Here is a 20,792-nt window from a genome sequence, read left to right as displayed (position 1 = left end):
ATTTTATGACGAAGAACATCACTAACATTACAGATGACTCTGAAAAAATGCAAATGAGCCTGTCACTCTAACCTCATTAAGGGATTGATCTTGATCTCATTGAACTCCATCATAGTTTTGCTGCTGACTTAAATGGGAGCTTTGTCAGGACCTAAAAATCAAAATGCAGATCAGGAAACTACTAAAAAAAACAGGTGACTTTGTTTATTGGCCAATTCAGTTTACACAAGAGTAAGAAAAGAAATGGAATACACTCAAGAAAGGAGCAGAAAGGAAGGATCTGGCATAGGAACAGATGTAACATGCACTCACTGCAAACACAAACACAATCAAAAGATTATTGCTCAGTATGAAACAAAAGACACAGAAAATGCAACTAACTGGAACACATTGAGGTGATGCACTAAAATGGTGATGTAAATAGTGGTCAGAGGCACAGAGTAGGAATTTGGAGCATTGATTTTAGGACTGATTACGTGTGAAGAGAACAGTAATATATGGCAAGTGGCAGTACAACTATATGTCAGAAGAGCGGATTTTAAGATCAATGTGTTTTCTCTTCACTGGGTTTTAGCTACCTCTGCACAATGACAGTGTCAAAATCACATTTATAACCCCATTTGGAAGAGTCTGTTTTCAGAAAACTTCATTTGGAATTGCCTCTTTAATTGAATCATCTAGAAATAATGTATGAGCTCCAACATGCTCATTAGTAATAATGGCTGTCTATGCCAAGGGGGACAGTGTGGATTAGTGAGAAATAGGTTGGAAGAGCTTGAAAGAGAGGAGTAATCTATTGGTGAAAACACACAGAAGTACAGAAATTAAAAAAAAAGCAAGCACAAGGACAACAGTGAAAAACTTAAAGTATGACCAGTTGTTTAACTGGTAGGAAATTCAGAGATCCCACACCAGCGGGGCATCGCCTAGGAAACATTCTCCCCATTCTCTCCAGTGTCAGTTAAAATGGACTTTACTGAGACATTCTCTTGCCGATGCCAATAAACCCACCTATCCTAGGGATTGACCCTAGATGAAACATAGGAAGACCCTTCCCTCCAGCTTCTCTGTGTGTGAGACTCTTAGGGTATGTCTACACTGCTGATAAAAACATGCGACTGGCCTGGGTCAGTTGCCTGGGACTCGTGCGGCTCAGGCTAAGGGGCTGATTAATTGCGGTGCAGACATTTGGGCTCAGGCTGAAACCCGAGCCCTGGTCCAAATGTTTACACCACAATTAAACAGCCTGAGCCCTGCAAGCCCTGGGCCAGCCATGGGTGTATAACTGCAGTATAGACATACCCTCGGGGACAGTCATAGCCCCAGTTGTACTGCCCCAACCACAGGCCCTTCAATTCACTACTCCCACCTTCAGTCAAGTCCTGAGCCCTTTTCTGGAGGGAACCCTCCTTCAAGAAGCATGAAGAAAAGTTAATGTAAAAATCTTAAAAGTCTGCTGGTTACTTCCAGGTGAATGTTACCAGGAGCAAGAATTTTAACAAAAACACCACACTTTTAAATCCAATTAAATGGGCCACAGCAGTTTCCCAAACAGTAAAACAAATCCCACCTCAAATAGTTGAGCTTCGAAAGCCCAGCTAAACACAGTCCTGCTATAGTAACCCATTTCCACAGCTACAGGTGACATAGGTAGCCCAAAGTGACCCATGGTCACAATGACCATTCTTGCACCCAGAAAGACGGAGAAGGTACATACTTCATGTTTGAAAACAATGCTGAACACTGATTAAAACTAAAGGAGGGCAAGTGCCAAGTTAAAAAAAAAAAGTGAGATCAGGGGCATAACAGTAGTTGTATGGGCCCTCAAGCACAAATTCAAATTGAGCACCCAACTTTGAATACACCCTTCTCACATTCTTTTCCTTTTGGTTTACTTATTATTGGTATTTATATTATGTTCATTGCCATGGTATCTGAGTGTCATCCAAAGTGACCACCCAAACCATGCCACCCCCTTCCCACTTCCTGGTGGTTCTGCCCTCCAGTCCTCTTTCTCACCACAAAGTCCCTGGTGACTTTGCCCTTCTCCTCACTTCCTTCCCGAAGTCCTTTGTACTTTGGTCCCTCTCCTCAACACGGAGTCTCTGCCTCACGCTAAAGTAGTGATTGGCAAAAGAAGCTGCCATCATCTGCTACCTTCCTGGACAGATGGCTGCCTGCTGATTTAGGAGTTTCTGAGGGAGCTGGGGATAGGAGAGGAAATGGTCACACAGACGTACCTGCTCCCTGACAAGTGAGAATTAACTGACTTAATAAAATGGGTTGGTGAGATGCCTATAACAAGTTATTAGCCACTTCTGCCATTTCATGGTAGCAAATGGAGCTTCCTACAGTAAAAGAGGCACTTTTCCTCAAGTCTGCTGGTTCTCTGCAGGGTGACCCCATTGCTTAGAGTCTGTATCTTACTCCTAAGACTCTGCAGATTCCCCTGGAATCATGAGCCCCCAGGCACTGTTGCAGTATGATTTATCCCCATGAGGGAAGCTCAGAATTTTGGACATATGGGCCAAAATGCAATTGAGCCCCAGAAGATAAAATGCAACTCAGTTCAAATCAAAGACCTCTAAGAAATCCTATCCCTCGGAACATCGTAGTTATACTAAGTATTTGGAATGGTTAACTATTTGAAGACATTACTCCCAAACATGACGACATCAGAGATCCAATTAATGCAGGACAAACAGACATCATTTGTGTGTTCAGATATGCTGGGCAATGGGCTTCCAATTATGTAAAAACCTGTATCACCCGTGCCAATGCTAAGACCCACAGCCAGACAGGCATTGCAAGCAGTTCTGGTACTGTCATTTTAGTTCCTGGGGGGAAAGGTGTTACTTCACCTAGGATTAAGATCACTTTTTCTACAGTTTGCCAAGACGGAGGGGGAAATTTGTCTTATTTTATTTCTATATTTAAAATTAACTTTTGCATTAATTCAAATGTGGGATCAGTAAAAGAGTTAAATGTAAATCAAGTTACCTTTCAACAATGTGTTTCTAGTTCCTCTCTTCATAGTAAAAAGAAAAGGAGTACTTGTGGCACCTTAGAGACTAACCAATTTATTTGAGCATGAGCTTTCGTGAGCTACAGCAAGTGAGCTGTAGCTCACAAAAGCTCATGCTCAAATAAATTGGTTAGTCTCTAAGGTGCCACAAGTACTCCTTTTCTTTTTGCGAATACAGACTAACACGGCTGTTCCTCTGAAACATCTCTTCATAGTGCTTTTTCTGAAGTTGTTTGTGTGAGAAGCAGACTTTCCCCATACCCCTTAGTCCCTTCGCCAGTTTCTTCTTTGTATGGAGAAATCATAATCTATTGTGAACTCTGTCATTGTAAAATCCCAGCCATTCCCACAGCAGCAGTTTGATGTCACTAACAGGAAACAATGAGTTCTAAGAATGAGTAGGAAGGAAAAGAGGTCATTTTACAGGGAAAAGCCCCGGGTTGGATAACATATGGATAACCACTTGACCAGCCTGGCACAAACAGGTGAATGGAGACTTGCTGTCCCTAAGAATATGCTAGTAGCTAGGGATTAAAAGTAAGGGGGAGTGTGTGAAAGCAAAATTCCCCTCTTCCTGGCTACAACAGTGGGAGATTTCTGCTTCCTCTCCCTCTCCTGAGGTGAGAGAGCGCCCCTTCCTCCTGCCTCTTCAGTGGCTGAAGAAATAAAGATTCCTCAGCTGGGAGGTTTGAAAGTGCGAAGATTAGAAGGATCTGGTGCCTGACTGAGGACCGGGGACAGAGAAGGAAAGAAAGACAGCCTGCTACTCTCAGTTCTCCCCTACATGGACAAAGGAAGACCGTGGCAGTGGCTCCCCGCTTCTGTGCGAAATCAAGGGGAAACATAATCCTGTTAGTGCCCTCTCCCCTTCTGGCACTCTCCAGTAGCATGTAGGAGTGAGCAAAGGGTAAAAGCTAAAGGTGTTTGGAACACAAAGGATGTTCTCTACACAATGCACTTTTGCAGGCCACACACCCCAGCTTTCTTTGGATGACAATGGACTTTGGCAGGAACAACAGACTCCTTTCCAATTCATTTATTTCCTTTTCCCTGTTGTCTTTCCTTTGCCATGTCCCATCACTAGGTGATTCAATGTCATTCTGTCACGTTGTCAACATCCATGACAACACAAAACCACCAGCACGGGTGAGCTCCCCCTCAAATTTTGATCTACTTTAATCACTGCTTTAAAAGTATCAACAAAAGCATGAGATTATTGTTAGGGACTCTCACACGGGTAAATAACAGTTGTAACATTATAGGACTGCACTCTGGCTTTCCTCCTGAAAGGAGCACTGGAGGAAGGATCAACACTCCAGAAGCCAAGCAGAGATTCCTTGCGACTTTCTGCCACTGTACAGAAGAAGAAAGCAGAGAGGCTAAGGTGGAGTGGCACACCTTACAGTTTCATCAAAAATAAGTATACCCTTCCCACTGTGCCTGCAGCTGGATGCCAGCTGGTGTACAGGGAAGGCAGGGCCGTGGCCACCTCCCCAACTTACTGCTGAGCACACTATCCAGTTCCTTTGTAGTGTTCATGGAATTCTAGTGAAAACATTCTGCCAGGGTACTGTACAGTGTCAATAGCAAAGGAGAAGAGGCTCCATGTGCCCTTTTCCCACCTGTATACTTGAGTAGGACTAGCTAGAATTTAGTCTATAGATTGCAGCTCACCACTTTTGGATGTTCATCTGTAAGTGTAATGTGCATATTCACAAAACATTTATGCAAAGTGTGTTAAACACAATTGTTCATGGGTCACCCCTAAGAAACCTGATAATTCAATTAATAGCTGTTGTTCATTCATCAGTAATTATACAAATGGAATATTCCTATTTTGTCACATATTATATCCTCACCACTTAATTCATTCTATAAGACCTGTTCTTTCAAGAGCACTATAATTTACTCAAATGCAAAACTCATTTAATTACATTATAGGGGAGCTGGACGAGCCACTTATTATTATAAGACTCAGTTTTCAGTTGCTTATAACTTGGCCAAATTTTAACCATTTGGGCTGAAATTTTCCATGAAGGGTATCTGCCTTGGGCTGATTTTTGTTTAAATGGAAAACCTCAGCAAAAAAGTTCAGCTATTTCTGAGAACAAATTGGGGGGAAGAAACATGTCATTTTGCCCATGGTAAGAAAATTCCTATTTTAACAGCTCTAGCATCCCTATGCTTTAGAGAAATTTGGCAGGGGAGTGGCCTTTGTATTGGGGGTGTGCCTTGTGCTATTCCTTTGAAAATCCACCCAAATTTGGCCAAGTTATAAGCCTTTGAAAAAAAAATCACAGTTCACACGTGCTCAGTAGAGGCTTCTTAGACTTTAGCAACTAAAATCTCTGATGATTCCATCCTCCCTGATCATGCTTGAGCCTCTCTCAGCTTCCAGTGTGACTGGATTGCACATGCACCCTCTCTACAGACTGAATGAGCATGCTCGAGCCCACAGCTACATGAACGAAGCTGGACTTTCCCCTGTGATGGCTACTCCCAGCTATTCCAGACCAGGGCTGCTGTGGACTAGAGCTTAGCACTGGAACTGAGATAAAGGAGCCTCTTCTTCCTGTCCCCTGAATGCGGTGGGCAGAGTGGGGGGCCCAGGAAGCATAGAGGAGTAGGGAAGAGACCGGACTGGGACAGGGACTGTTTGGAGGAGACAGGATGAAAGCATCAAGCTTGGGGAAAATGGGCACAAAAGTGTGTGCCCACTAGATCACTCTCCCCTCCACAGCCTAGAATGGAAACCTAGATTCCTGAGTCTCACCATTCCTCTGCTGTCAGCAAATCTTTGTGAAACCCACTGGCAAAGTGTGTGTCTCATTCCCATCTGGTGCTGGCCTGCATAGAGGATAAACTACTACTGCCATGAGTTATTCCATTAGCTCAAGTGCCAGAGGTCTATGCAGTGAATTTAATGTTCCAACCCTGCCGATGAACCATATGGATGTCGGTATGATGCTACATGATGGAATGTCTGTTTTTTTTAATATAGGAAACTATACACAAAAATCCTATTTTAAAAGAACATTATTAAAGTTACAAAGCCAAACATTCATAATTTAGGAAATGCCAGAACTAAGGTTGCTTGTGCAAACTTATAGATTCAAAGGCTAGAAGGGACCATTGTAATTGGCTAGATTGACTTCCCGCATAACGCATACCACAGAACTTCCCTGAATTAATTTCTATCTGACCTACAGCATATCTTTTAGGAAAACATTCCATTTTTATTTTAAAATTGCCAGTGATGGAGGATCCACCACAGGCTGAGATAAATTGTTCCAATGATTAATTATCCTCACTGTTAAAATTTTGTACTTTATTTCTAATCTTTTGTCTAGCCTCAACTTCCAGCTCTTGGATCTTGCTATATCTTTCTCTGCTACACTGAAGAACCCCCATTATCAAAGTTTTGTTCCCCACATAGGTACTTAGAGACTGTGATCAAGTAACCCCTTAACTTTGTCTTTGTTAAACTTAACAGATTGAGCTCCTGGAGTCTATCACTATAAGTCATGTATTCCAATCCTTCAGTCATTCTTGTGGCTCTTCTCTGAACACTCTCCCATTTATCAACATCCTCTGGTATTGTGAACACCAGAACTGGAACAGTATTCCAGTAGTGGTTGCACACGTGCCAAATATAGAAGTAATTTAATCTCTTGATACTCCTTAATTCAGCCCCTTTGTGCATATGCATTACAGTCTTTCATTACATGATCACATATTTTTTCCACAGGACCCCAGCCTCATTCAGTGCACCGGATTGACCTGCTCTGGGAATGAATCAAGATTGTGTACTAAAAGAGGTTGGTGTCTCTTTGACTCCTGCCTCATCTGTTTCACAAATTAGAAGTTATGTAGAGAATGAGGCAGCAAATTGCAGGAAGAGAAAGGAGGGTCTCATGGTCAAGAAAAATCAAAGCTGCCCTGGAAAATTAGATTCTATACCTGCCTCTGTCACAGAGTTCCTGTGAGATGCCAGATGAGTTACTTAAATGAAATTTTTCACGTGTTAACTAATTGCGTGTTCCTTGTTTTTTGTGTGCCCAATCTGAGACCGTGGCATCTGATTTGCAGAAGTGCTGAGTGCTCACAGCTGCAACCAATATTAGAGCCCTGCGCGGATACAAAATTTATATCCACTGATGCGGATATCTGCAGATATAAATAGGTATCTGCAGAGCTGCAGGGCTCTAGTGGAAACCAAAGCAGCAAAAGCAGCAGCCTGGAGGGCCGCCACTCCCAGGAGCCAGCACCCCGCACTGACAGCTCCCACCCTCAGCCCCATCCACTGGGGCAGGTACCAGGCTCATCGGCAGCTGTCCCTGGTCATGTTAGTGCAATGGGTAGGGCTGGGGCTGGGGGCAGTACAGCCATGCTGGAGGAGCTGCCAGTGCAGGGCACTGGCTCATGGGAGTGGCAGCCCACCAGGCTGTTGCTTTCGCAACTGCGGTTCCCGGAAGAGCCCTGCAGCGCCGCAGATACCGATTCATATCTATGTATACTTTTAATGCAATTTAATGTCATATCAATTTAATGCACACTTTATGCAATTTGATTTCTTATTAATCTCGTTTCATATCAATTTGATTTCATATTTTAACATAGATTGAGAAAACATATTGTTTTCCAGGTAACATGCGAGAATTTGTGCCAGCAGACATTGTTAACACAATAGGAATTGTTGTGATATTTACCAATATGTAGGTGTAAATATTTTTGTAAAAATCCATTCCTTATTCTCACACAAAGCCACAGAAAATAAATATTGGGAGATAAGAGGAAGGTAAGCAGTGTTTAAGGGATCATAGCCATAGTAAAGCCACTACTCTTTCTGCCTGTGTTTTGGGAACATTTTCAAAACTTCTTCTTGACTATCAGTGGTAAAACATCAACAAACATCAGGAATTCTTCATTTCAGCACATGCTGTTTAGTTTCCCTTTGCTCTCCCAGGGTAAATCAAGAGAAAAAATATCTTTTCAACATGAAATGCAAAGATGTGAAGAGATTCAATTCCTCAGAAAAGTGCTGCATTCATACTATGTGCAGATGCACATGATTACTGATAATTGAAGATACTTGCTTTTAGCAAATTCGGTAGATAGTAAAAGCTGCCTCTTAACAGAAAATTGTTGGGTGAGTAATAAACAGATGTTATATGTTACATCTGATAGGCTAACAAAAACATTCTTGGGAAAGAATTTTCATGCTATACATAGAAGGCTAAATTCTACCACTGAATGCACTTGACTAGCATTAACTGTATCCACTGGGAGACCCACACATGCATCTGAGATCAGAATTTGATACAAACCCTGTTTTCAACATTCAATCTGAGTAACCGGGGTGGACACTCATCATTTCTATTGGGACCAGAAGAGTAAACCTCCCCAGCCTCAGGAGATGGATCAGCAGCAAAGCCCCTCAACAGCCACTTCTCCAGGCAGAGAGCTGAAGTAATAGGCTCTGTGACACTCTCCAGTGGATCCATAAAGCGTTTGTCCATGTGATCACCACATACATTCAAGCACATACATTAAAACAATTGCACAAGTACTTTTTCTTCTTCTGTGTTTATTTTGTTTTCTTTTTTTAAAGAAATTATATACAAACATCAATGTGAAAAAAGTTATGACTGACAGTTTATAGGCACAGATGAGGACAGTGAGTATGATTCTCACAGTAACTGTACCGGTAACTGTCTGTTTTGGTCCTGCAGTGAGAATGAGGCCAGATGAGCCTTGCACACATGCAAAGCCCCAGTGTTTTCAAGTGGCCTGTATGGTTCTGATTGCAGGTTCAGAATCTTAGTTTTCCTGCACCAGCCTAAGGCTGACATTTTGCACATAGACATGGGTTTCTGGGCTGTGATTCATTCATTTTTAGGCAAAGTAGGACTCATTATTAGAAGTAAAAATTAGGGTGTTTGGTTTTTTTAAAAATTCAGAACCTAAAACTTGTTTTCCTTTAATTATGTGAAAAAGAAAATTAGGTTCCATCCTCCAAAGCCCTTCACTTCTGGGAAGTTATTCCTGTGAATGTGGAAGATCTTTAGGGTTTGCAAGATGCTTCTCCAAACAAATTTCAACACTGCAAAAGTGAGTGTGTGTGAGTGTGTGTGAGAGAGGTACATTATGTAGTGTCTGTGTGTTATGTGCATGTGCACTTGTGTGTATAATATTGCATTTATGTGGCATATCTGCATTTTATTCTAGATTGGCAATGAGATATCATTATATCATTTTTACTGCTTCTCTCTTGCAACTGGAACACTATATACCTGCACTACAGAAAGGCTATTAGAATCATGATGCAGAGGGTTACAAAATGTACTAAAAATTATCATTAAAAGGCAATTCAAATCTCAAGTCAAAGATTTAGTTTGTGCTGGTGTGAAGAATCTGAAATATCCACCTCGGGGAAACATTTCAGTGGTTAAAAAACCTTGACCAAAGGGCATACCACTCACAACCCATTTGGCTAATCAATGATTCATTCATTCGAGTGTGTTACAGGCAAACAAAAACATACTTGTGATGCTCTCTGTGCATTTGCTGGTGTCTTCTTTGCGCTTAGGCTATAAGGGCATTCATGTACACAATATTATCTGTTTAGGAGAAACTGATTAGCACCATGCACTCCCCTCTCCATTCATACTGTACTGAATGATTAGCGAGGGAGGGAATAACATAACAAGCTTTTGACCACTGTAATTGCCTTTGTATCCATGTAATTCAAATAATGTATTATCTTGCACAAGATTTTAATAGTATAAAACTTCCTTCCTGAAGATGAGGCAGAATTAATGCTTCAAAATTCCTAACTGTGAAAAACAAAATCCAGGTATGTGGGTTGTATTTGGGAAATACAAGTTGTAACCTCATTTCATTCTACACTGAAAATCCTCCTCTGCAAGAAGTACTGCCTGGCCTCAGCAGACTCACACTCTGTCTCTCTGCTACTTGTCTCTGCCAGAACAAGAAGATTAATATAAATGAATCTGTGTATACAATGTAGTTGGACTATATGAAGGATATTCTCAATAACCTTCATGCTCAATGATCAGCTTAGCCTAGATTAGTCAACGAGTTTCAATATATACATCTCTTCCGGCTCAGATAGAACTTAGAAACATTTTTATGTAATTAATCACATTATTTATTACCTGCCTGACAGGTGAATTTTAATATTTCTCTCTTTCTATGTGTCAGAGAGAGAGATGGAGGACGAATGCATGCACACTTGCTCACACAGGGAGTCAACCACAAGAATTACTTAGAGAGAGAGAGAGAGAGAGAGAGAGAGAGACTTTCCCAGAAATCCCAGAAGCCCAGTCAGAGATAAAAAGCAATAGGACAATTTCTGTGAATCTTAAATGACAACTACTAACTCCACACTTGTTACAGTCCTTGAAGTCCTGCCCTCCTAAGTTAAGAAACTGTAGCAGAAGATAAGTAGAGGAAAGTAGACCAAGATGAGTCTTCAGTGTGACTATTATCATGACGTTCCTGTAGATGCAAAATGCTTTCTTTATAGTTGGAATCAATTATATCTAATCGTAAGCAGAACGTAGTTAAGGCTCTGGATAATGAAGCCCAGAGGCTACTTCACAGATCCTACTGCACATAGAAGACTGTATTTCTATTCAATTTCCTGGCACTCATTAGGGTGCAATAATAGCTACTCAAAGGGCAGAGGGAGGCTCTATAAATCTCCATGATGCACAAGACTAAAGGACAATCCCCTATTGATACTTAGGGAAATGCAAGAAAAATTGAAGTGGTTTTGCTTTGTCAAGTGTGCTCTCATTTCTGTTTCAGTAACAGCAAGGTTGAAGAAACAGTCACTGTCTCGCTACCAGTAGAGGATGTTGCAAAGGGGATCCAAAAAGCTGACAGGACAGCAGGAGGTAAGAAAGAAAAATGAGATGAGTAGGATCTAAAATAGAAATCTTCACCTCATATATAATGTGGTGCAGGAGTTTGGGAAAGAGCAATACAATATAAATAAGTTGTTCTTTCACAATCTGAAAGCTTTTAAAAAGCAAGCATCTCTTTAAAGAAAAAACTAAACCATTCATATTGTAAAAGATAAGGGTACCAAATCCTTGGGGCATACACAGCCCACAGAATATGAACAAATTAAGCCTCAAAACACATCTGTGAGGCACTATCCCTGTTCTAAAGATGGGGAAACTGAGGCACAGAAAGGTTAAGTGATTTTCCTGGAGTCACACAAGTTGTTGAGAATAGAGTCAAGGATAATGCAGCAGGAATACTGAAGTGTCCATTACAGGGTAGGAGTAAGGAAATCATTGGAAGTTATTGTGACCTTTCCAGTTACCCAATTCTGAGTCCTACGCCTCAGCCACACCATCTTTTGCCCTCCAGCAATACAGTGCTCACTTCACAAACACACAACCAGCCACATTTTGTTTCTTGATACGTACTATTTTTCCACTTCATTTCACTTCTGTGGAATGAATTGGTGTATACTCATTTCTTCCCTGTCCCCAATCTCATTATTTTTAGTTTTCCAATGTTGCTTACAGGGCAGGGAAACACAATGGTGGTTTGAGCCTCCCTTTTGTTGATTTTATAACACTAAGATACACTATTTTTCACACAAAATCATAAAATCTCCAATCACCTTTGCAAGTGATAAATTTCATAAAGCTGGATGAATCAGTTCAGATAAAATACAAGGCCCTTTCCCCAGCCCGCATCAAAAATTCCACTTGTTGAAGAACTCCTATCGATAGAAATCCAACCTACTTTTTGAGGGGACAGAAAGTTGGCTTTTCTTTATATTTCATTTTTTTTAATATGGCTTTACTTCCATGCTGCTATGACAGACTGCATATTGCACAGGCACTGCAATATTGTTGTTTATTATCTGGTAAGTGCTTTCTGCGGGCTTTGTCCTGTACAAGGTACAAAAGAAGAGACATCCACTTCCCCAAGGAACATCCAGCCTAAAGACTCTTTTCTCACTATTTCCACACCCCCTGCAAGCAGGCAGTGCTTGGAAAGAACACAAGAAGAACTGTTGGAGTGAGATATCCAGCCCAATGTTTATAGGCTGAAGAGGTTTAGATAAGTTTGGATATACTTACCGGAGCAGAACCTGAATGGTCGCCTCGCTCTTACAGTAACACGTGATTTTGCAGAACAGGATATATGTTAAAGTACCGAGGGCTGCACAGGCATCTTGGCACTAGCCTGAGAACAGCACTTAACTTTCATTGCTGATTCATTGCCCAGTAGGGCCTATGATGGTATGGTACCAGAAGGCAACTGTGCCGAGACCAGGCAATCCATTCCTTTGATCTGCTTTTGTCAGGATAACTTCTATGAGAGCAGAAATCCCGGAGAAAGCCCTGGATTCCCTGAAAGTGAATATGGAGGAGCCCACTTCAAACTCTGAGGAGTATGAGAACTCCCCAACTGCCAAGGTAGAGCAGTATCAGCCAGCAGCATCAGAAACCAGGACTATAATCTATGACAGGCCTACAGTAGAAGCAGCAACATGGGTTGCTATCAGTACCATGTTCTGAGGTGGAGCACTTACCAGTGGTCTCTGAGCTGGCATCAAGGTGATTGATGGAAGCAGTGCCAGACCTGAGGTTGCTGGTGCCATAACAAACCCCATTATGGAAGCCAATGTGTGCACCACATGCAACAGTCCCAGAAGGACACTGTCAGGCTGAATGATCAGTGAGGGTGGTACCAAAAGGCTCAGCAGATCTTTTGTGACTATGTATGCCTTCAGGGTGGTTGGTACTGAAAAGGGCCTTTACCTCACTGTGAGCAGTGGTGACAGCTCACTGTCTGCGCCAAGGAAGTAGTCAGCCTCAACAGTCCCAGAATGGAAACCAGAGTCAACAGCTCTGCTCTCAGAGAGCCACTACAATGCGGTACTGGGGGGCAATGGGCCAAAGGGCACAGTCTACCTTTGATACCAGAGTAGCTAGTCTCTTCGGTTGAGGAATCCCATACCTAGTATTTTGATGTCGAAGCTGAGGCTTTGGAGGCTGAGGGTGCCTCTTTCAGGACTGCTCTGACGAGGGGGTTCTCCTTCTGTCTTTGTCCTCAGGCCAGGCGAGGGGAGCATTTCAGGCAGGAGTGATCAAGAAACGCTCTTGTTCCAACCAAGCAGACGCCAATGCTGGGTGAAGAGTGGTCTCCACGAGGATGTACCCGAGACACTCTTCTCTTTGCCTGTTAATTCTCATCTTGAAGCCCTGGCAAATCAAATACTTGTCCCTGATGTGATCCTTACCCAAGCACTTCAAACAGCAAGCATGAGGATCACTCAAGGGCTTCAGTTTGTGACACCAAGAGCAGAACTTGAAGCCAGGGGACCTTGGCATAGGATCCCCAGTACTCAGCAGAGCCCATAACCCACTAACTATTAATAACAGGAATAATGGGGGGGGGGAAGAAGTCCAAGGAGCTCCAAGTGAGTATCACTATTACTAGATAGACAACTCACTATAAAGGCATGTTCACAGAAGCAATACGCTGACAGCTCACATCAACTACCAACAATGGATGCTATAAAAGAACTGAAGGATGGGTGACTCTGCCCTTTATATCCTTGGCTCAGAGCATGAGGCATACCAAGGCACTGGTGTGGCTGCCCCGTGGGTACCACTAGGAAAAGCTCTCTGGCACTGGTGCACAAGACACATACACACCTAGTATAATGGTTATGTGCAAGCACTCGAAGAATTTACATATTTCTTTAACATTTGTTGTGAAATGTAGAAGTATGCAGTTATGCTCCCCCCCCCCGTCCCCTCCAGGAATGTGCTGCTTCTGCTGCAGAGGTAACAGAGCTGGTAGCTGTGGGTCTCAGGAATAATTATCACACAGTCTCTCATTGACAGCAGTAGGACCCAATGCACATGCAGACTGAGGGCATCCCAGGAAGGAGCAGGAGAGCAGCATACATGGAGAAGCTTGGACATAGGGGAGGGAGATACTACAGGGGGATAAGAAGGAGCAGCGATTAAGGTCTCAGTGAGTAATGCACAGTTGTGTCACAAGCGGAGAAGCTGCAGAATGACAGCAGGAGGGCATTTCAGAGGCTAACGTGTGTGGTGAAAGAGAGGGGAATAGGTAGGGGGAATATGAAAAGGACCAAGGAGGAATAAGGAAGGAAGGCAAAGCAAGATCTCCCAGCCCTGATCTACACTACAAACTTATGTCAGTTTAACTTACATCACTTAGGGGTGTGAAAAATCCATACCTCAGAGCAATGTAGTTATACTGACCTAACTCTGGTGTAGACAGCGCTATGTCAACTGGAGGGCTTCTCAGGGAGGGGAAGTACCTATGCCAGTGAGAGAAGCTCTCTCAGTGCAGGTAGCATCTTTGCTAGTGCTCAGCCTCTGGGAAGATTGGTTGCTGAGAAAATGATAACTGTAAAACAACAGCCATCCTATCTGAATCACTGTAAGGCAACCAGTGCTCTGTGGACACAGTGGAAGCCATATGCCAGTTCAGAATGGTTAGTGTGGCTAGAGCTGGCTGGAGATTTTTCTGGCAGAAAATACTGATTAATCAAACCCAAAATGTTTCACAACATTGTCTCAGGGTGACAACCTTCATCGAATTGCAGGCAGGATTCTGTCAGAACCCTGTTTGGTTTCTGGGAAACCTGATCCAAAATCTGCAGCTCAGGGGCAGCCCCAGCAAATGAGCTGTGTGCCCATTACATGATAAAGTGATGCAGATTAAATGAGTCAAAGAGCAAGGAAAAAGCTTTATTTTCCCAACAACCTGAACCATTTGTATCAGTTTAAGACAATGAAGATTTTGGTTCAAATACCCTACTGTAAATAGGTTATAAAATCAAATTTTCCTCTTCTGGTTACCAAGAAAAAGTGAACAGAGGTGCTGAAATGAACTCTACAAATTCTTCTAAAAGCATTTTATTTTATTGATGCTTCCCAGAATATGCTAACATTTTGTGAAGTTAGTTGGCAATTTATAGGTGTACGTTTTAGTTTGCAATTGAAATATAACAGTCATTCCAAGAGAAAAGGAACATTTATTCTTCAAGTCCCGCACAAAAAGCCTTGAAGAGCAAATTTGAGTTATTTGAGTTTTCAGATACTATCTCTTAAAAAAAGAAACAGGCATAGAGCAAGCAGCTGTCACAAAGTAGGAGGTAACATCAGTGCTCTGATGTACAAAGAAGGGAGTAAGGTTCATGGCTTCAAGTGCATGAGTTTCAGTGATTTTGCAAGAGCCCATAAACCTTGACAAAGCAGAACAGCTATTCCCTTACATTTTACATTTCCCTTCCATTTCCATGGTATATTTCTCAGTGTCTCACAATCTGCTTTTCCAGTACTGCAAGACCAATATTTTTTACAAAGTGGGAGAAAACAGATCTCTCTTTTTAGTGTAACCTCCAGCTTTTTTTCCCCAGCGAGTAATGTAATTAGTGCACCTGCACAGCTGTCTTACTTCTGCTATCATTAACCCAGGAGTTAGACTTTAAAAAGAAACATTTCATAGCTGTTTGTAACTTTGTGGTTTTGAGGCTCTTTGATGTCACTATCATTACAAAGTGCAGTCCCTTTTGCAATACAAGAGACTTCTTTCTAATGCTATCATCAGACACTGTGGATGAACCCATCGCCAAGAATAGTAACCTTGATAGCATAAAGTCAGCTTGTGTAACTCATACTTCAGGGTCAAAAATATTGTAGGGAAAGAAAAGGAGAAGGGAGGAGGAGAAGTAGGAGGAGGGAAAGAGATTGAAAAGGGAGGGTAGGGGAGGAAGAGAGCCAAGCAGGGAAAGTATATGAGAAAGCAATGTGGAACTTGTCGACAGGATGAAGAAAAAAAGTATAAAGTGAAGAGAAGAGAGGGAAGTAAAAAGCAAGATAAAAGAGTAAGAGTGGTAATGAAAAAGCAACAAGATGGAACGAGGGCCCTGGCCCAGCAAAGCACTTAGGTATGTGTTTAACTTCAACCATATTATTAAATCCACTGAAGTTTACCATTAATTTAAAATTTAAGCACATGCTTATGTTCTCTGCTGGCTAACTAGGGACAAAGGAGAAAAGGGAAGAAGAGAAATAGGTGAAGAACCAATGATGTAGACAAAAAGAAAAAGAACAGTTGAAGGAGAGTAAAAATATAACTTGCTTTGTCATATAGCACCCCTGCTTTGTGATTTGGAGGTATTGCAATGTACTGGCAAGTGGGAGGCCTGGGTTTATAGACCCTTAATTAAAGGGGCAATGGCACTTGGGAGAAGTGCATAGGCTCAGAGAGGAGGGTGAAAGGCTGCAAGGACTCCAGAGACTACTGACACCTTAAAAACACAGTATCTTGAGGGTAAAGCTGCTCCACTCCTGTCACAAATCCTATTACAGCCTTTGAGATTCTGCCTCACAAAGTCTAAACTGAAAATGTAACAAAAAATAATTGAATTAAATTGTTCATTTTGGCTTGAATAAAAACATTGCCATGTATATCTCAAACTGACTAACATGCATCCTAAATGACAGTATATTGAGTTGGGTGAGGTGCAGGTTATTTAATAACTTATTTACTATCTGGGAGAGGAAATAAATAGCACATCAATGACAATTGCGGAATAAGCTAAATTGAGAGGAGCAGTAAATCCCAGGAAAAACAGAGAAATAATATCAGGGGCCCTTTAAAAACTGTGAATGTAAGTAGAAAATAAAATAAGATTGAACTTGGAAAAACGCAGCTTTTGAATTCTGAATAGATGAGCAGGTTGGAAGAAATGTACAGGTACAGAAACATTCTCTCAAGAAGCTAAACAGAACTCTACAGCATTAAGACTGAAATGGTCACTAACAATATCTTCTCTTTGTACAGCTTTAACTTCCCTGGGAAAAGCTCTTCTGCACCTCAGTTGGTCTTAAACTTCCTTTGGATTGTACTTCTTACTGCCCAACAGTTTACTCAATTAAGGGGAAAGGTCCCCCAGTCATCTCCGCGTACTTTCACCCATTCCTATATCTCCCTTGTTTTTTCTTCTTTCTCTGTCAGTGTTCCCTGTCCTAACCCACTCTATTACTTTTCAGAATGGCACTGCTAATGAACATAATGAACAACTGGCCCAACAGCCTCGTTTGGAACAATACCTCCTATTTGAACTTTCCTGTTGAGCAAAACTCTCTGTTTAACACTGTTTTAAATGTGTTTTTCAGTATGTGAACATCACTCTACCTTACATAAACACCAGTACTGAAACTATGACCTCAGCCTTCCACTTTCCTACACAAGCTAATACATCAAGGGAAAAATCATCTTAAACATATATACTTAATGGGTGGAGTAAGAAGGAAACTTTGTAAGCAGAAACACCGAAAGATACATCATGATAAAGCAAACAAGAAATTAATGATGTGTTTGCAATGTGATAAATGTGATCACAGCTACAACAAAATGATGATATGATTTTAGGATCTATATGCTATGGCATCATGTCACAAAGCAGGACGGTAATAGTCTTGCTCTATATATGATTCTGGTGATACTATACCTGTAGTAAGATTTTCACTCCCACCGGCTTCTTTATATCAAATGTAAAGGCCAGAGAGAATAAGTGTTCTAACTGGGAAGGAACAAGTTGAAGAGGACAGGTCACTGATACAGAGCAATCTAGATCACTTGGTAAACTGTGCGCAATATGTGTTTTAATATATCCAAATGTAAAGTCATACATCTAGAATTAAAGATTGCAGGCCATTTTTAAGAACTGGGCACTCTATCATGACAAGCATTAACTTTGAAAAAGACTTGGCGACCATAGTTGATAACCAGTGAAACCTAAGCTCCCAGTGGGACACTGTGGCTAAAATGTCTAATACAATCCTTGGATGTATAAACAAGAGAATATTGAGCAGGAGTAGACAGATTATGTTACTTCTTTATTTGGCTCTTGTGTGACCACTACTGGACTACTGGGTCCATAGGTGCCAACTCTGTGGGTGCTCTGGGGCTGGAGCACCTCGGGGAAAAATTGGTGGGTGCTCTGCACCCACCAGCAGCTCCCCACCCCGCCCCAGCTCACCTCCACCTCCGCCTCCTCCCCTGAGCGCATCACAGCTCCGCTTCTCCCCCTTGCTCCCAGCTGTTTCATGTGGCAAACGCTGGGAGGGAGGGGGGAAGAGGGGGAAAGCGGCACGCTCGGGGTAGAGGCGGGGCCAGGGCAGGGATTTGGGGAAGGGGTCCAATATGGGCAGGGATGGGATGGAGTTGGGGCGGGGATTTTGGGGAAGGCATTGGAATGGGGGAGAAGGGGTGGAGTTGGGGCGGGGCCAGGGGAGCACGAGCGCTCACTGGCGCCGGGAAAAGTTGGCTCCTATGACTGGGTCCAGTTCTGGTGTCCACAATACAAGAAAGACAGTGAATAAATTGGAGAGGGTTCAGAGAAGACCCATGAGAATGATTAAACAACTGGAAAACATGCTTTATACTGAAAGACACAAGGAGATCTCTCTCTTAAGCTTAACAACAAGAATGTTAAGGATGATTTGATCACAGTCTATAAGTACCTATAAGGAGAAGAGAAATTTGATAACAAAGGTATACCAAGATCCAATGGCAGGAAGTTGATGCTAGGCAATGTCATAGTAGAAATAAGGTGCAAAATTTTATCAGTGAGAACAATTTACCAAGGACTGTGGCAGATTCTCCATCACCGGCAATTTTTAAATCAAGATAGGAAGATTTTCTAAAAGATATGTTGTAGTTCTAACAGTAATTAATTCAGGAAGTTCTATGGCCTATGTTATATAGGAAGTTAAACTAAATAATCACAATGGTCCCTTCTGGCCTCTTAATCTATGAAAAAGGGACCTTAAGAGCCCCATATCCACTAGGAAAGAATTCCCCTGGTACAGGCACTGCAGAAGACAGCTTTAATACTGCTTTCCAAGCACCATCTTGCAAGCCCCATCACAGGGTGTATGCAGGAGGCAAAAGCTGAGGTGGGAGGGATATGCCATATATGGGGCCACAGCACACAATGGTGTAGAGGCTCTGGACAGAGCTGCCACCCATGGAGAAGCCCAGAGAAGATGCCATAATTTAGACAGTCCTCCAGAGATCTTTCTCGCTCACTCTCTCATACTTCATGTGTGTGTGTTATCATGAAAGGTGCTGAACCTAGGAGACAAAAGTTGTCTATCTACTGAGCAGGTGTGACATGAACTGTAAGAGTTCAAGCTTCCCATATTCGCCTACTACTATCCCTCAGACCTGACCTGGACTTATGTGAAGGAGAATGTCATTCAGTTCCCAGGCCAGTTCAACCTTTGGCATCTTTGCCGAAGTTGCAAAAGTACACACTGTAATGGTGGCATTTTCTCATGTGAATATCAATCTGGAGTGGGATCCCCAACAATTTCACAGGACTCACCAAGGTACAATATATGGTAGCAACTTTCAGTCGCAACAAACCTTGGCTAATTTTAAGCTATTTTTCTCTGGAAGAATGAGTGTTCAAGATTCACTAAAGATGCCTACTCTTTCTTCTCTGTTTTGCTTTTGTTTTTTAACCTCCTGGCTATTTTACAAATCCAAAGCTTGGGTTCAAGGATGCTACATTGCCCCACAGCTAAAAACAGGAATTTGTTGATGACATCGTATATTACATTGCCCAGGCCTAAAATCTCTGTCCTGAACATAATTAATTAATTGTCAGTGTTTTGTCTAGCTGTCAGTCATTTGAGACTTAGAAGGTCAAATGTGCTTCGTAGTTTCCTTGACAGAGCCTAGGATTTATCCATTAGGTACGAAAACAAAACCTTCGTTATACATGATTTCTCTACCTTTTCATCAAAACACCACTTTATTTCAATACATGGTGCTTAAACCATTGCTCTCTTGAGTCCCCACTGATTTTGCACTTAGCTGTCTTTCTCTGTTGCATTTCTAAAGGCTTCTCCCTGTAAAACAAGAGATAGTGTATCCTTGCTATTACTATGTTTTGAGAGAAAAAGCTCAAGGAAGAAAATGAAGTATTAAAAAAACAACCCAGTGCTGTGCCAACTGTCACTCCAGAAGGTAAAATGTGCATGTGCCCCTGCCCCCTTTAAAAAAAACAGAATAGTTTTTCTATGCTGAACATACTGTAACATGAAAATAAAAGACTGTCCAAGAAAATGATGTGCTAACAAAATAATAAAAATATATTTATTGGTGCCATTAATCCCCAGGTTCTTTAAAAGTTATATATATACACAAACACCACTGACATGCAACCATGTCTGGCGCAGAACACAGCAGCTGTTGAACAGTGCATAGCAACACGACAACCGTTTAGAACAAGAAGCGAATCCAAGTGAAATGCATGTAATGGGAACTGAAAGGAGAATTTGAGCTAGCACAATCTAACAATCCAAATTGTAAATTGGCCAGGATACTGGTATTAAAACCCTTACTCTTGTGAAAAGTGCCATGGGATTTTTACTGAGCATGAGCAGTCAAGATCTCTGTTTTCTATCTCATCCAAAAGTGGGATATAATGGCAGGACATCAGTGCCTATATTAAAAGGGCCCTTTTCACAAAGCCAGAAATCGTTAACAGCAATAGAAATAGAATGATTTATTGGCAGGATAGGGATATTGCTTGGCAATGATCATGGATAAACATACAACAGAGCTCTCTGAGTTTTGTGGTATTCTTGGAGGGGATTAAGGAGTTGCTTAATTATAGTAATATAACAAATAATTACATCAGAAACAGAAT

At 41.9% G+C, this 20,792-nt stretch overlaps 1 protein-coding gene and 1 long non-coding RNA gene across 4 annotated transcripts in view; one reads left to right on the top strand and one right to left on the bottom strand.

Moving 5' to 3' along the window:
* Positions 1 to 20,792, bottom strand: part of ESR1 (estrogen receptor 1) — a 297,584-nt gene that overhangs the window by 225,226 nt on the left and 51,566 nt on the right. The window lies entirely within an intron of this gene.
* On the top strand, positions 15,663 to 17,293 carry LOC142071582 (uncharacterized). Its single transcript, XR_012667699.1, has 2 exons — positions 15,663 to 16,010; positions 17,119 to 17,293. It is a non-coding gene; the product is annotated as an uncharacterized LOC142071582 (long non-coding RNA).

Source organism: Caretta caretta, chromosome 3 (genome assembly GCF_965140235.1).
Source record: "Caretta caretta isolate rCarCar2 chromosome 3, rCarCar1.hap1, whole genome shotgun sequence".
NCBI lineage: Eukaryota > Metazoa > Chordata > Testudines > Cheloniidae > Caretta > Caretta caretta.
The sequence above is the reverse complement of the archived record's forward strand: the minus strand, read 5'-3'. Positions and strand labels throughout refer to the sequence as shown.